At 36.3% G+C, this 16,537-nt stretch overlaps 1 pseudogene; it reads right to left on the bottom strand.

The window, feature by feature from the left end:
* Positions 1-8,847: 8,847 nt before the first annotated feature.
* The window catches only part of LOC140507037 (deleted in azoospermia-like pseudogene), a 57,020-nt pseudogene continuing 49,330 nt past the window's right edge, over positions 8,848-16,537 (bottom strand).

The following is a 16,537-nucleotide window of genomic DNA, read 5'->3' as shown; positions in this document are numbered from 1 at the left end:
TTCCATAAGAAGTATATAAATGGGATCATTCTATGACCGGGAATATGAGACCAGTGACATGACCTCCTCTGTGACGTATACTGTGGGAGCCATCCCCAGTGATGTTCCACCCATTTCCATGGAGTCCTGTAGCCATCTCTACTAAGGCCTTTCTTCCTTTATAGGCCCCCATCTCTCACTACATTAACCATTGCAGATGTCTGCCTAGTAATGCTTGTCATATCCTAAGTTGAGGAAATAAGTACTGCAGTCTTTACTTTAACATAGTCCAAGTCCTCATCAATAACTCCTGGGCTAAAAGAAGGATGAGTTCCCTGAGGCTAGGACACAAGACTGAGAACCACAACCCTTACGTTCACTTTTTAAAAAATGCTTTGTTCATCAGTATAGTGGTACAGCTACTAATGGTCCTATTCCTAGCCTAGGATAGCACTTGATATACTAGAATTCTCCACCACTAGCCAAGACCTGGTTCATTGGAAAGGAAGGGATGTACTCTGAAATTGCTCAAAAACACATTTAATGGCAGTACATTGACATTTAGCACAGTTAATAGTCTATAGTGAGGAGAGAAGTTAAATGGTACAGGCAGGTCTGTGAGTGAAAGAGAATGATGACCCGGGGTGGGGGGTAATAGCTTAGTGAAGCTCTGGGTCAGCAATGCCAGATAGAAATGCAGATGCTAAACTGTACATAAAGATGCCTATGGGTTACATATTGACTTTGAAAACCAAATATTGATAGTGTAGTGTGCCACAAGGTGGTTAGTCAAGTCAAAATATACAATTTAAGACACCACAATGACAACTACCATGCAGTTACTTTTTACTAATAACTCCTACAAATGCTGAAAATAAGACTATATAGTAGTCAGTGATTTTTTAATGACACAGAAATTAATTCCATACAGAGTCTTTGTCCTATCCCTAACTATGGTTATTTTCCTTTTCCATTACAATTTAATCCCAGATAAAGGTTGGGAATTCAAGTTGTCATCTTCTACTACACCCCATTTTCAGTTGAGTGATCTGTATTACTTTTTCATAGTCAATACATTGTCTGTTTCTGGGCAATTTACTTGGAGTTCTGCATTGGGGGTTGTTTTTCACCCAGATGTAGTGAATCCAGGGTACTTTCTCTCTTTTCTTTGATAGTTGTGTTCATTGTCCAAAGTACCTGGTGTAGAGTCCATCCCACTTCTGTCATAGAGGCTCCTCACTCCATTTTTTTTTTCTGAATTATTACGGGATGACTCAAAAATTTTTGCTGAGCTGCATAATGAAGTTTGAGATTATGACCAGTATTTTTATATGACATCATAGGTCATCTAAATTAATTGAATTTACAGCTTCAAGGAAATCTGCTTACTGAATTTCATTGGCTAAAACATCCAGGAAACTTTATGATGTAAAATGATTTCTTTGTGGAGAGAGTAAAACTGAGATTGAAACAAGAAAACATATTGTGTAAAGATCCTCATTCCCTCTCAATGAAAAAATCAGGTAAAAAGCCATATGGGAAAACACAGTACTCCCAAACAGCAATTTAATGGGTGAAATTTTAATTTTTCCCTCCTAACATGGTTCTTAAGGGGAACTAAGACAATTGTAATTCATTTATCCTTTAAACCAGTGATCTGGGGGATCTTTGCTTGCTTGGTTTGTTCATCTGTCCCAAGGGCTCAGGTTGGTGGAACATGTTTAAATTCTGTTGAGTACCTACTGTTAGTGAATTGCTTAATAATTTGATAATTGAAATTTTCTGTCCTGAAATAGATCCCTTTATCATTCTTCATCATTAAAAGAAAAACAAAACAAGATACAGTCAGTTCCATTCAACAGAAATTCCTGGCCTTTCATGGGGCTCCAAGTGACCCTGCTCCCTAGGTGCTGCTGGAACCAGGGTCTTGCCCATCTGGGGAATTGAACTTGCATAATGCAAAGTTGCATAACACAAATTTACATAAAGCAAGAACTGTATTTCTTTTAGTTGGAATTTTGTAACCATTTGAATTGAAGTTGGCTGTCTGGTTGGGAAGCTTTAAGCTGACCAGTAAGTATATTAATAACCAAGAAGTGACAAAATTCCTCATATTTTAATGAGTGCCCGTGTTCTTAACCCTGGGGCCCCAATATGTTTACCATTTTTATTATACTGTGCACCTAGAAAGCATGAGCCAACAACCCCCTTAGCTTCCTGGTAAATACTTTGTTTTTGACACAAGCTCAACAATTCCCATCTGATTTAGATTAATTAGGGGTTTTATAATTTCTATAATTTCTCCAAAAGGAGGTATACAGCACCTACAAAACTGTGAAACCTGTAACTTATCTCTGGCTTTTCATTCGTAGCATTCTGAGAATGGTCAAAACTCATATTTTCAGAGAGGAGCTTGATTCTTTTACGGAAGTAGGCCCCCAGTGTTCTCACTCTTGCCAGCTCTGCCCTACTCCTTATGTAGCTACAGAACATTGATCTGTGCCAACAAGAGAGTCATATGCCATTCAGCTTTGGTGTTCTTTTCTTCATATGTTTCTTGGCATCTATGATACACACATTTATACACATATATTTATACATACATACACACATATATTCACACATATACACAGATATTTATATGTGTACATGATCATATTTTTTTGGACTTATTTGTTATCACATGGACCAGACCTTCACAACTTGGCAGCAGGAAGGAGCCAAAATTAAAATAGGCTGAACTTTGGGCCACAGGTGAGTTTTTAGCAGCTTACTTTCCAAGTCAAGGTTTAATTAGTGATTTATTTGGAAATAAGCAATATTTTTAAGAAAGGGAAATTTCAATTAATATCAATTAATTATACTCATTAAGATTTTTTATTTATCATGAAATCACATTACTGTTCGAAAAATTGCTTTGCTAAATGATTCAAGTTTTAGTACATTTTTCAAGTTTTCTTACTGTTTACATTTAGTTAAGGGGACATATTGCGCTTCTTGTCAACAATTAGTTTATCATACACTGGAGTCATGTTTGAAACTGATGTTTTCATTTTGCAAGTATTCATCAATTAGAGTTGATCATTACTTGCTTTTATTTCATAATCAGTATGGAGAAGGTTAATTCATATATTATTCAAGAAGTATATATTCACATATAATTCAAGAAGTCTTGAAGGCTGTTTCTCTAGGTTTATTTTGATAAACTGTTGAGCACTGAAATTCAGTACTCTCAAGCTGTAAATGGATAGGGAGTTCCTGTGGAGCCACAAAGAAAGGTTCTTCAATGAATTTAAATTGAATGTCATCTTGTTAGAAGGATGTCAGTCCTCTGTCACACTCCTGGATGAAAAGCTCAATGTTGTTTAAATATTTTTTTTCCTAACTTGGAATGCTTATACAACAGAATATGCTCCATACATGTATTAAATTGGCACATTTCTCTTTTTCACAGTTGGTTTTTGAATAGCCTCAGTTTCATTTTGAAAGCCTTCACTGTAGCAGTAATTTGAAAAATAAGTTGACTTTTCCTTGAAGCTGTAAATTTAATTAATTTAATTAATCAATTTAATGTGATGTCATATAAAAATGTAGGTCATTATTCCAAACTTCATTATGCAGCTCTGTAAAATTTTTTGTCATCCTCTAATAACTGAGCGATTTCTTCCTTGAGAGCAACAAAACATTACAAGTTCTTCCACAGTTTAACCAAAGAGCTTCTAAGTGTGACAGAGTACATTCAGGGCTCCACCCTTTTCAAAAAATGCTTGAAATGTGCTATATTTTAGTCCCCTTGAATGTGGTTTACAGTTGAAAGTGCCACTGATATTATATGGTGGAAATTCAAAACTTTTCTGCATAACACTTGTCAATGTACAATTCAATGACAGTTACTTTCTTTAGTCAGCAACTCTTCAACAAGAGTTACTGAACCAAAGAATTTCTTGCACATAGATGGAGTGCCATCAATGTAAATGACCACAGACACTTAAATAACTTGGAGATTAACCGCACAGTGAAAGAGAAGAAGTCCTCATGTTGTTGTGGTTTATCACATAGCAAGCATCGTCTGTGTTGCCGTGTGGCTATACTCACTTTGTCTCTGTTCAGTGCCAGTAATGATCAAAAACACAGCAAAAAGATATAACTCTCACACAAGGAACAGACTAATGATGATTAGTTGTCACAGGTTACGTGACAAACAGGAGAGAATGCACAGTGGCAACCTACATGCCAAGTTACCTGATTGGCACAATAATAACTAGTGGAAGGTGGGTTAAGCAAGCCATGGACAAAGCACTGGTTATATCCTTCTCTTAGTCCCTGTGACTGAGTCCAAGTCGCACCTTCCTTCCATTCTGTGGGGATCAGGATTAGAGTAGTGGAGTCCTACTTGTGTTATGAACTGGCATGGGTGAACTAGCAAGTACTACTTCTTACCCTGTCATCTTGCTTTGTCAGAGTGACGCATTTTTTATATGGGTTAGGTCAAAGGTTATATGTAGAATCCAGCAAGACTAAGAGCCCTAATACCTCATGGTTAGGTCTAGAACTGCAGTAAGTAAAATTAGTGAATTCACACAGTAAGCATGTGAATTGAGTCAGAAAGCTTATATGATCTGAGTCCAGGTAATGAAAACTGAGAAGTCAACTTTATCCAAGAGGTGAAGAGTAAAGTGTATGAAACTTAAAGTCCCTTAGTCCCTTTTTTCAGTTTACCTTTTCATTCTTCTCTTGACTCTTGTGTTTGAATTTCAAATTTTCTATTCAGCTCTGGTCTTTTCATCAAGAATGCTTGAAAGTCAGTGCACACTGTTGTTGTTGCTGTGTACAAATTACTCCTGGTTCTGCTCCTTTCACTCAGCTTCAGGTCATATAAATCTTTCCAGGCCTCTCTGAAGTCTTCCTGTTCATCATTTCTTATAGCACAATAGTATTCCATTACAGTAATATACCACAATTTATTCACCCATTCCCCAATTGAGGATTTTTTCTGATAGACTTAGTACTTCATTGCAATGCAAGGACTTAAAATATTCCCATTGGTCTCTTAAGGCAAAATGATTTCGACATCCAGAGAAAGAAGTATGGAATTCAATCGCAGAATGTAGCAGATCATTTTCTTTTGTGTTATGTTTTGGTTTTTTTTACGATTTATTCCATTCATTTTAATTCTTCTATGCAACACGACTAAGGTGAAAATGTGTTGAATAGGAATGTAAGTGTAAAACTTGTATACAATTGCATGCAGTTCCAGGAAGGGAGGGAAAGATAGGTGAGGGTGACGGGAAGGGAAGGAAATAATTTAAGTTATATGGAAATGAATGTAGAACACTGAAAACAAGTAAAATTAAATAACAAAGAATGCTTGAAAATTCTCTATTTCACTGAATGATCATTTTTTCCCCTGAAGTATTATACTCAGTTTTGCTGGGTAGGTGATTCTTGGTTTTAATCCTAGTTCCTTTGACTTCTGAAATGTTGTATTCCAAGCCCTTCAATCCCTTAATGTAGAAGCTACCAGATCCTGTGTTATCCTGATTGTATTTCTACAATACTTGAATTGTTTCTTTCTAGCTGCTTGCAATATTTTCTCCTTGACCTGGGAACTCTGGAATTTGGCTATGATATTCCTGGGAGTTTTTATTTTCTGATCTCTTTCAGGAAGTGATCAGTGGATTCTTTTAATATTTATATTGCCATCTGGTTCTAGAATATCAGGGCAGTTTTCCTTGATAATTTCATGAAGGTGATGTGTAGGCTCTTTTTTTGATCCTGGCTTTCAGGTAGTCTCATAATTTTTAAATTGTCTCTCCTGGATCTATTTTCCAGGTCAGTTCTTTTTTTCCAATGAGATGTTTCACATTAACTTCTATTTTTTCATTCTTTCGTTTTTGTTTTGTAATTTCTTGGTTTTTAGTGAAGTCATTATCTTCTATCTGCTTCATTCCTATTTTTAAAGAACTGTGTTCTTCACTGTGCTTTTGGACCTCCTTTTCCATTTGACTAATTCTGTTTTTTAAGGCATTCTTCTCATTGGCTTTTTGGATCTCTTTTGTCAATTGAGTTAGCCTATTTTTAAAGGTGTTACTTTTTTCAGCATTTTTTGAGTCTCCCTTAGGAAGCTGTTGACTTCTTTTCAAGCTCTTCCATGACCTGAGACCATGACATATTTATTTTCGGAGGCATTGGATGCAGAAACCTTGACTTCCTCTGACAGTATGTGTTGTTCTTCCTCACTTAGAAGGATAGAAGAAAATAACTGTTCATCAAGAAAGTAACCTTCTGTAGTCTTTTTTTCCCTTTTTTGGGCATTTTCCCAGTTAGTTACTTGACTTTTGAATTCTTTGTCAAGAGGAGGGTATGCTCTGGGCACCTGAAAATTCTCAGTTCCTCCAAGGTGACACAGTGAAGGGAGAGGAATTTACACCCAGGCTGGGCTCTCAGCTGAAATTCAGATCATCTGCTCAGTTCTCTGAAGGGCTTTAGGTAGAAGACAGGGCAGAAATTCAGGGATGAGACCCAGACCAGTGACTCAATTCCCCCAGGGGCTTTAGGCTGAGGGCCTCACAAATGGACGCTGCTGCTGCCATCACCACTCCTGCTGTGTAGAGTCAGGGCTAATGGAGGACCTTACTCCCTTGTCACAGAGGTGAAAAAGCTTTCTCACTGACCTTTGAAGCTGACTTTTACACTTGTGGGCTGAGGGATCCAAGAACTGCCTCTGATGCTATGGATTCTGGCTCAGTTAAGGCTGAGCTGTGTGCTGCTCCACGCCCAGTGCAATAGGCCTTTCCTGGTGGCCCTTCAGGCTTCCTTGGGCTGGAAATCTCTTTCATTCTCATTCTGTGGCTTCTGCTGCTCTCGAATTTGTTGAGAGTCATTTTTATAGGTATTTATGGCCTGTGAGGGAAGAACTAGAGTATGTACAGATTTCTACTCCACCATCTTAGCACTGCCCCCCTAAAATTTTATTTTGTAGAAGTAGAAAAAACATCCAAATTCTTCTGGAAGAACAAAATATCCAGAATATAAAGAAAGTTAATGAAAAGAAACAGCAGGGAAGGTGGACCAGCCATACTCGATCTTAAGCTGTATTATAAAGCAGTAATCATCAAAACCACTTGGTACTAAGATTTCTTAGGTGGGCAGATCAGTGGCATAGGTTAGATACACAAGACACAGTAGTCAATGACTATAGCAGCCTACTGTTTGATAAACCCAAGAACCTCAAGTTCTGGGATAACAACTCACTGTTTGACAAAAAACTGCTTGGAAAACTGCAAAATAGTGTGGTGGAAACTGGGTATATACCAACTACTAATACTGCATACTAGAGTAACGTCCAAAGGGGTACATGATCTAAGTACAAAGGCTGATACTATAAGCAAACTGGGGGGAAAGGAATAGTTTATTGTTCAGATTTATAGAGAATCAAGGCGTTTATGAACAAACGAGGGAACATCATGAAATGCAAAATGAATAATTTTGATTACATCAAATTGAAAAGTTTTGGGTTTTGCTTTTTTTTTTTTTTTTGCACAAATGAAGCCAGTGCAACCAATATTATGAGGGAAACAGAAAAGTGCGAAAAAATTTTTACAACTAGTGTCTGTGATAAAGCCTCATTTCTAAGATGTTCTAATATTATTGAGTCAAATTTACAAGAATACATGTCATTTCCCAATTGATAAATGGTCAAAAGATATGAAAAGGCAATCTTCAGAGGAAGAAAGTAAAGCTTTCATAGTCATATGAAAAAATGTTTGAATCATTATTGATTAGAGAGATGAAAATTAAAACAATTCTGAGGGATCACATCATGCTTACAGATTGGCTAAGAAGGCAAAACAGAAAAATGATAAATGTTGGAGAAAATGTGGGAGAGTTGGAACACTAATTCATTGTTGGAGGTGCTGTGAGCTGATCCAGTCATTTAGAAAGCAATTTGGAACTATGCTCAAAGGGTATAAAAATATGCATATGATTTGATTCAGCAATTCCACTTCCTTTTTTTTTTTTAGCAAATAAAAGTAAAATTTATTTGTTCCATGACAAATAATTAACATTATTTTTTCTAATAAAAGCAATTCCTTTCAAATACTCTGATTAACCTTTAAGTGACATAAAAGGGCTTCAGCATTGTCTTTTTTATGCCAATATTTTGCACAACTTAGATATAGCTATTGAAGCAAGTTTTATCTGTAAAAACACAAAAAAAGGAAGAAAAAGAAAAGTAACCTACTCAGAAGCTTAAGCATCTAGCAAGGTTTGGTTAGCGTCAATTTTTAAAATTACATCCAGAATTTGGATTACTCTAATTGTCATCCCAATCAATTATCTATTGTTGGACTCCAGGTACATTTTAAACAAAATTGAACTAATAAACATAACATCCAATGATTGAATTGTTTGTAGAGAATCTGCTATGTAATATTGGGTTTAGAATTGGAAGTTTTCAATTAAGCCAAACTTTTATCTCTTTGGTTCTCCTAATTAAAAATGCAGTTTTGAAAAGTGCTTCTGTGATAAATTTCTAAAATTAAATTTTAAACACAAAACATTGTATTGTAAATATCGCACTGCTGAAGATGCATTTGCTGGAGAATAAATGCCAAGAACAGTCAACCTGTCAAAATTCTGATCTTTCAAAACACTAAGTTTGCATAAAGCAAAATTTTGAAAATCAATATTTGTCTTTAAAATCTCAAAAATGTTTCAGTACCAAATGAACCTGACCACTTCAACTGCAAACTAAACATAGAAGCAATAACTAAGTGAATTTCCAAAGTACAATAGTTTCAACGCAAAATATAAGTTATCAAAAGACTCAGAATTAACTTTCCATAATAGTGGAAAAAGGGAACCCTATGTATCTTCATAGTACTCAAAAATAGAAACTAGTTTGTCCACAATATTGGAAGCTTCAGCACAGAGGCTTCCAGTGGATTTCCACACAGCCCTACTTCTTCTAAAGTGATGCACTCTTTTGTACTTGAAGTAGTCATCTTGTGTGACAAGAGCGTTTCTTGGTCTTATCTCTGGATTAAACAAACAGAATACCACTGTCTATGTTTCTTTCCACAGATTTCTTTCGCCGGCTATTCCCAGAGGACTGTGTGGTCTCATGGATGGAGCACTACGTCTGCAGAACTTCAGCTTCTGGGTCCACTTCCTTGCAGTGATAATTCACAGCTGTGTAAGCAGAAGATATAACATAAATCCTTTTTTCTCCAGAAGGCCATTGTGGATGTACCTGATAGTTATATATGTATCTGATATCCAGTGATGAGTTGGACTGGTGAATTATGGTAAGGGGCATATGCCTGGAGGTACTGAGTGATGGGGTTCATCATAGCCGAAGGCTGCATATATGTCTCTGTATTTGGATTAATCCAGACACTGTGAAACTGTGGTGCTGGTGGAGGGTTAAAAACCAAAGGATGTGGCTGCACATTATAGGCACATAAATTTTGTTTCCTGATTACTAGTTCCATTTTCAGCTTTTTCCCATGGAAATTTATCTGTGATTCTATTATTTTCTGCACATCCACATCATTATAAAAATAAACAAATCCGTAACCTTTGGATATACCAGTTCAATCAGTGATTATTTTCACTTCTTTCACTGAACTATCTTCACTTCTGTCACCAAACCATATCTAGCAAAGAAGCTTTGAATTTCAGTTTCATCCATCTTAACACCAATTCCACCAGCAAAGACTGTATTTAGCATGATGTTGCCTTCTGGTAAAACATATGCTTGGTTGCCTGTGGCTGATGATGATTGGGTGCTGGCTTCTCATGTGATGGTTTAGTTTGGTGTATCAGGATTTTGCAGTAGAAATGATCTTGGCCAACTTCAGCAGCAGCAGCTCCTTCCTCTATGATTAAAGCCCCTGATGGCCAGTGTGTGTCTACTGAGGCACAGGAGATTAAAGCCCAGTCTAGTCTGGTCAGGCCAACAGTGTCCCTAGCTTGTGCTCCCTTCCCTGCCTGCCCTCAAACTCAACAATGAGCCTCCAATCCTGGCTGGATCTCAGGCACACCTCCCTCCTCCGCCTGCCCTGTGCTGCCCTGCCAGCAAGCTGGCCTTTACTGCTTCCTCTGTCCACTACACCTTTCAACCACTGCAGCTCCACTGGCACTGGCTGCCTCAGCACACTGGCAGTACCACTTTATAGTGCTATATCCCAGAGATCATAAAAATGGGAAAAGAAACCACATGTACAAAAACATTCATAGCAACTCTTTTTGTGGTAACCAAGAACTGGAAATCAGGGCGATGTCCATCAATTGGGGATTGGCTGAACAAGTTGCAGTGTATAAATGTAATGGAATACTACTGTGCTATGAAAAATGAAGCAAAAAAGACTTCAGAAACACTTGGAAAAACTTATATGAACTGATGTTGAGTGAAGTAAGCAGAACCAGGGGAACATTATGTACAGTGATAATCACAGTGTAGGAGGACTGTTTTTGATAAGACTTAGTCATTCACAGCATTACAACAACCTATAATATTTCCAAAGAATTCATGATGTAAAGGGCCAACCACATCCAGAGAAAGAGCTATGGAGTTGCAACACAGAGTGAAGCAAACTACTTTTCTTCTGTTTTTGTTTTGTTTTTCTCACGGCTTTTCCCATTCGTTTCAATTCTACTTTGCATCATGACAAATGTGAAAATGTGTTTAATAGGAATGTATATGTAGAACCCATATAAGAATGCATGCTGTCTTTGGGAGGAAGGTGGGAGGGAAGGGGAAAAAATTTGGAAATTATGGGTTATTATTGAAAACTGAAAATAGATAAATTAATAAATTTGGAGAGACAGGTGTTGACCAAATGGAAAAGGAGTTACAAAAAGCTCACTGAAAAAAAATAATTAAAAATCAGAATAGATCAAATAGAAACTGATGATTTGGGGAAATCAAGAAACAGTAAAATGAAACCAAAACAATAAAAAACAGAATACAATGCTAAATAGTTAATCAGACAAATTACTGACCTAGAAAATAGATCTAGAGGAGAGAATTTGAAATTTGTTGGACTACCTGAAAGCCATGATCAGTAAAGGAGGCTAGATATCATCTTTCAAGAAAATACCAAGGAAAACAGACCTGATATTCTAGAACAAGGGGGAAAAATAGAAATTGAGAAAATCCACTGATCACCTTCTGAAAGAGATCCCAAAATGAAGGCTGGCTGGCATATTATACCCAAATTCCAGATTTCCCAGGACAACCAGAAAAATAATGCAAGAAGGAAGAAAGAAACAATTTAAGTGTGATGGAGTCACTCTCAAGATAACTCAAGATTTAGCAGCTTCTTCATTAAGGGTTGAGAGGGCATGTAATATGATATATCAGAGGGCAAAGGAGTTAAAATTACAACCAAGAATCACCTACTTAGCTAAACTAAGAATAATACATGAGGGGGAAGAAATGGGCAATCCATGACACAGAGAACTTTCAAGCATTCTTTCATTTTTTTAGTTTATTTATTTTTGGTTTTCAACATGCACTTCCATAAGTTTTAAATTTTCTCCCCTTCCTTCCTCTCTGACTATCTAAAATGGTATATAATCCAATATAGGCTTTAAATATACATCCTTGTTGATCATATTTTTCACACTAGTCATGTTGTATAGAAGACTTAGAATGAATGGGAGGAACTATGAGAAAAAAAAGCAAACACAAAAAGAAAATAGTATAGTTAAGGGCAGGTCCAAAATGGTGAAGTTGAAGCAGAGACGTGAGAGAACTCTCCTTTCAAACCCATCAAAAAACCTGTAAAAGTAAGAAGCAGAAGTCACAAAACGGTGGACCAAAGCAAATTTCCAGCCCAACACAATCGGAAAGGTCAGCAGGAATGATCTATAGAACCGAGTTGGGAGCAGAGCACATCTCTGCATGGGCCACACCAATGTGGACAGAGTAAGAGCAGACCTTAGGGGACTGAATCTCAGGTGACTGCTGGGGTTTCAAGACTTCTCAACCCCTAAACCCCAAAGACAATTTTGAAGGGGAATGAGAAGGGTCTCTCACTAAGCTAAGAGAAGACCATGGTCTGCCCCCAGCATGGGCCCAGTCCTAGCCTCAGTCCAGACCTCAGCTCCAGGGTGGCAGCAACCACTGCTGAAACGGAAGCTGCTTTTGGAGTTCTCAACTTAACAAAAAGCTTAGAAGTCAAGGAATTGGCTGAGAAAATGAGGAGATGGGGAAAAACAGACTACAGATTCTTACTTTCTTGGTGAAGGGGTATTTTCTTACATCACTAGTGATGAGGAAAATCAAGACATTCAACCTGAAGAAGCAAATCCTACATTCAAATCCTCAAAGAAAAAGATGAATTGGTCTCAGATCATGAAAAAGCTTAAAAACAATTTTGAAAATCAATTTCTTGTAACTAAAATTACACATTTTGTATTGCAGAATATTATCTATCTCTTATTTGGGCATAAATTTAGATATTCTTCATAAATCTGACAGAAAATCTATTCCTTCCTCCTCCAATTTGATTATGATATCATTTTTATATCTAAATTATATACCAATTTTGAATTTATTTTGATACAGTATTTCAGACACTGCTCTAAGCCCAGCTTCTGTCATACATTTTCCAGTTTTCCCAGGAGTTTCTTGTTAAATAGGGAGTTCCTGTCCCAGAAGCTGGAGTGCTTGGGTTTATCAAATAGTGGATTACTGTAATCATTGACTACTGTGTCTTTTGAACCTAACATAGTCCACTGATCCACAGCTCTGTTTCTTAGTCAGTACTAAGTAGGTTTGATCGTTAATTGCTTAATAATATAATTAAAATCTGGTATGGCCAGGCCACCTTTCCTAGCGTTTATTTTCATTAATTTGCTTGATATTTTAGACCTTTTTTCTTTAGGATGAATTTTAATATTATTTTTTCTACCTCTATAAAATAATTTTTGGTAGTTTAATTGGCATGGCACCGAATAAGAATGTTAATTTAGGTAGCTTACCTAGAAGCAACTGATGTTTTTCCAATTATTTTGACCTGAAAGTAGTTGTGTGAAAAGTGTTTTGTAATTGTGTATCTATAGTCCCTGGGTTTGTTTTGATATATGTGGGTTTATTTTATAGCCAAATCTGTGCTAAAGGTCTTTATTTTTTTAAGTTAATTTTTACCTGATTCTATAGGATTTTCTACAAAAAGTGCTTGATAACTAGGTTTCTTCTTTGCCTATTTTAGTTACTTTAATTTCTTTTTCTTTCCTCACTTGTTGGGATTGGAAGCTCAATTCCGTGTGGACGGTCTCGGGCGGGTAAAAGTGGGACTTCTAAATCTTAGAGTCTTACGAGGCCCTCCATGAACAGCGGGGATTCGAGAAGGTTAGACTGAGCTAGCTCGGCTAGCTCGGGTATTTCCACCTCTACCCGGGAGATACGTGATGGGTGGAGTCTCCCTGCCCTCGAGGTCGTCCCGGATCTGGGCACACTATTGTTATCTAACAGCACGGTATTGAGATGCAAACTGTGTGGCTGAAGGTTAAGTAGGATCGAGGAAGCCTGAAAGCTCTTAGCACGGAAGGAGCCAAAGAGGACAGTAGGCTCCGTTTCTTTTCTTTCCTCTCTCCCCTCCCCCTCTCTCCCCGCTTGTACTTCTACTTCCAATCCCTTAAGCTTAGCCTCCTTAGGAAATCTCCCCCTCTTCCTCCTAAGGAAGAACATCCTGCACTTGTAACTAGACCCTGAAATAAAGCTCAACCCCTGTTCGACTCTGGAACGTCCTTTCTCTCATACGTTTATCCGGTTTGGCCAACCGAAGACCTGGGACAGGTAAGAAAGACTCGGGTAGCCCAATACAGGCCTCTAGGCTTGGCACTCACTGCTAAAGCTAACATTTCTAAAATTATATAGAATAGCAGTTATGATACTGAACATCCTTGTTTCACCCCCAATTTTATTGGAAATGCTTCTAGCTTATTCTCATTACATATAATGCTTGTTGAAGGTATTAGGGAAAAGTTACTGAATCGTTTTAAGGAAGAATTCTTTTATTCCTATGCTGTCAAGTGTTTTTAGTAGTAATGAGTATTACATTTTGTAAAAAGTTTTTTCTACCTATATTGAGATAATCATCTATTTTCTGTTAGTTTTGTAGTTGGTATGGTCAATTATGCTGCTAGTTTTCCTCATACTGAACCATTGCTGCATTCCTGGTATAAATCCTACCTGATCAAAGCGTATTATTTTCATGATAAATTGTTGTAATCTTTTTGCCAATATTTTATTTAAAAATTTTGCATTTATATTCATTAGATAAATTGATCTATAATGTTTTTCCGTTTTGGCTCTTCCTTGTTTAAGTATCAGTACCATAATTGCATCATAAAAAGAATTTGATAGGACACTTCCTTTTTCAACAATTTCCACAAATAGTGTTGGAATTAATTGTTCTTTAAATGTTTCATAGAATTCCCTTATAAATCATTCTCACCCTGTAAATTTTTTTTCTTAAAAATTATATTAATAGCTTGTTCAATTTCTATTTCTGTATTGGGGTTATTTAAGTATTTTACTTCCACTTTTGTTAATCTAGGCAATTTATATTTTTATAAAACTTCATCCATTTAAGTAAGATTGTCATATGTATGGGCAAGCAGTTGGGCAAAATGACCCCTAATTATTGTTTTAATTTCTTCTTCATTAGCGGTGATAAATTCACCCTTTTCATTTTTGATAATAGTAATTTGGTTTTATTTTTATTTAATCAAATTAACTAAAGGTTTGTCTTTTTTCATAAAAGCAGTTTTTAGGTTTACTTATTAGTTCAATGGTATTCTTAATTTCAGTTTTATAAATCTCTCCATTTCCTCAGTATTTCCATTTTGATATTTAAATGAGGATTTTTAATTTGTTCTTTTTCTAGCTTTTACAATTGCACACACAAGTCATTTATTTCTTCTTTATCTGCTTTATTCAAATAAGAATTCCAGGATACAACTTCCTCTAAAACTCCTCTTGCTGCATCACATAAGTTGTGATATGTTGTCTCATTATCATTCTCTTAAATGAAGTTATTGATTGTTTCTATGATTTGTGGTATGACTCACTCATTCTTTAGCATAAGATTATGTAATGTCCAATTTGTTTTTAGTCTATCTTTTCATGGCTTTTTGTTATGTATAATTTCTATTGCATCATGATATAAATAGTATGCATTTAATATTTCTGTCTTTCTGCACTGGACTGTGAGGATTTTATGACCTAATGCATGGTAAATTTTTGTATATGTCCTATGTACCATTGAGAAAATGATATATTCCTTTCTATCCCCATTCAACTTTCTCCAAAGGTCTACCATATCTATCTTTTCTAAAATTCTATTCACCTCCTTAATTTCTTTCTTTTCTATTTGGAAGCTAATTTATCAGGTTCAGAAAGGGGGAATTTGAGGTCTCCCATTAATACAGTTTTGCTGTCTATTTCTTCCTGTAACTCCCTTAACATCTCCTCTAAGAATTTGGATGCTATACCAGTGGTTCATATATGTTTAATAATTATATTACTTCTTTGTCTTTGGTGCCATTTAGCAGGATATAGTTTCCTTCCTTATCTCTTTTTGATAAGACCTATTTTTCTTTTTGTTTTGTCTGACATTAGGATTGCTACCCCTGCTTTTCTTTAATTCAGCTGAAGTACGATATATTCTACTTCAGCATTTTACCTTTAACCTATGTGTATCCCCCTCTTTCAAATGAGTTTCTTGTAATAAACATATTGTAGATTTATGGTTTCTCATCCATGCTGCTATCCACTTCTGTTTTATGGAAGAGTTCATCCCATTCACACTCACAGTTATGATAAATATCTGTGTCTTTCTCTCCATTATATTCCGCCCCATTCTTACTCTTATTTCTTCTTTTCCATCCTAAAAATAGTTTTGCTTTTGACCACCACCATCCTCATTTTTCCCCCCTTTCCATCAATCCTTCTCCCTTTTCTTTAGAATTTCCTCTCCTACTGGCTGTAGAGCAAGTTAAATTTGTCTACTTTATGAGCATGTTTTCCCTCTTTGAACCAAATCTAATGAGAGTAAAGTTCAAACAATGTTAATCTACCTTCCTTCTCTTACTCTAATAAAATATGTTTTTGTGCCTCTTCATCTGATGTAATTTACCCTGTTTGTAATTTACCTCCTTTTATCTTTGCCCATTACAATACCTTTCACCATTTAGATTTTTTATTTTGGCGTCACATCAGTTAATTTATACCAACATCATCTATGTATGTATATCCTTTTTAGATGCTATAATAAGATACAGTTCTCAAGATTTACAAGTATCGTCTTCTGATGTGGGATGTGAACATTTTGCCCTTACTGAATTTTTTTTCTTTTTGCCCTTTTATGCCTGTCTTCAGTCTTCTATTTGAAGAAAAAATTTTCCATTGAGCTCTGACCTTTTCATTAGAGAGGTCTGGAAGTCACTTATTCACTGAATGACCCTCTCCTTGCCTGAAATATCATGGTCACTTTTTCTGGATAGTTGATCCTTGGTTGTAATCCAGGCTCCTGTCCCT

Source organism: Notamacropus eugenii, chromosome 1 (genome assembly GCF_028372415.1).
Source record: "Notamacropus eugenii isolate mMacEug1 chromosome 1, mMacEug1.pri_v2, whole genome shotgun sequence".
NCBI classification, from domain to species: Eukaryota; Metazoa; Chordata; class Mammalia; order Diprotodontia; family Macropodidae; genus Notamacropus; species Notamacropus eugenii.
Note: the sequence above shows the minus strand (reverse complement) of the source record. Positions and strands in the feature narration are given on the sequence as shown.